The sequence below is a fragment of the Austrofundulus limnaeus genome, unplaced genomic scaffold (genome assembly GCF_001266775.1).
Source record: "Austrofundulus limnaeus strain Quisiro unplaced genomic scaffold, Austrofundulus_limnaeus-1.0 Scaffold5, whole genome shotgun sequence".
NCBI lineage: Eukaryota > Metazoa > Chordata > Actinopteri > Cyprinodontiformes > Rivulidae > Austrofundulus > Austrofundulus limnaeus.
The window spans coordinates 12,331-13,610 of record NW_013952407.1 but is presented as its reverse complement, the minus strand read 5'-3'; positions in this window follow the sequence as shown (position 1 = coordinate 13,610).

Sequence of the window (1,280 nt, the reverse complement as noted above, 5' to 3'; positions counted from 1 at the left end):
GAACAGCCCAGTTAACTCTTAAATTATTATAATAATCTTTGTTTGACTTTCTTGTCATTGTGTTTAGGGACTGGGATCCAAAGGAAGAATTTTTTTTTTTTGATAAATTATTTTCACTGAGTTCCAGCTATGTTTTATAACACACTTTAAATAAGTGTAGAATTAAGTTTTCCCTTGACTAAAACTTTTCAGACCCTTTAGCATCAAATATTAATGTTCACYTATTTTACATGCAGAGGTGCTTCTACATGATTGTTATGCAGACAAAGTAAGTTTAACTGTAATAAAAAACAATTAATCTTTTTCCTGAACAGTTCGACTCTCAGTTTGAAGAGTGATTTCTGCAGACAGTGAAGTGGAAACAGTGATTTTTCTCGGTCTGATCAATGAACCGAGACGTTGATCACTTCCATTGATTTGTTTTAATCTATATTTCTTTTTATAAATATTTATGTTTTTACAGAACTAAATGTATAATCTTACAAAGGTCACCTCAACACACGTTACAYAGAAAGTTAAACAGGTGCCAACTAAATAAATATCCATCTCTCCAACTCAAACTCTTAGAAGCTCCTGGACTCATTTTGTTTTTGCAAACTGATCAGTTATGTAAAGATTAACACAATGTCGGTATAAACAGGAAGAACATGACGACTGACAAATTATCAATTTAAATCCCGTAAACTTAATTAAAGAGGACATCAGGATATGTTTTATAAAATTAGATAACCAAGTCTTGCCTTTCTTTTTGTACCTGAATGCATCGTTCTCATTGCAAACTGTTAAAAATGCAGATCTGACAGAAAATAATCATTTTATCACCTGTTGCAAATCAACATTTCAGCTTTATAAGATTAAAATGTGATGATGTATGTAGAAATAACCTTGGTCTTACATTATTTGCTGTCTTAGAAATTATCTGAATGAGCCCATATAAAAAAGATTATGCTGACTGAGATTTTCTCAGTCAGCTGTGAGGATGGAAATGATTTTATCTACAGCGGGTAAAATAAGTATTGAACACGTCACCATTTTTCTCAGTAAATATATTACTAGAGGTGCTAATGACGATGAAATTTTCACCAGATGTCGGTAACAACCCAAGTGATGCATACATACAAAGAAATAAAACAGTAAATGTCCAGAAATTAGGTTATTTGTAATAATGTGGAATGGCACCGGGAAAAGTATTGAACACACTTACTGAAATTTATCTAATACTTTGTACAAAAGCCTTTGTTGTCAATGACAACAAAGGCTTTTGTACAAAGTATTAGATA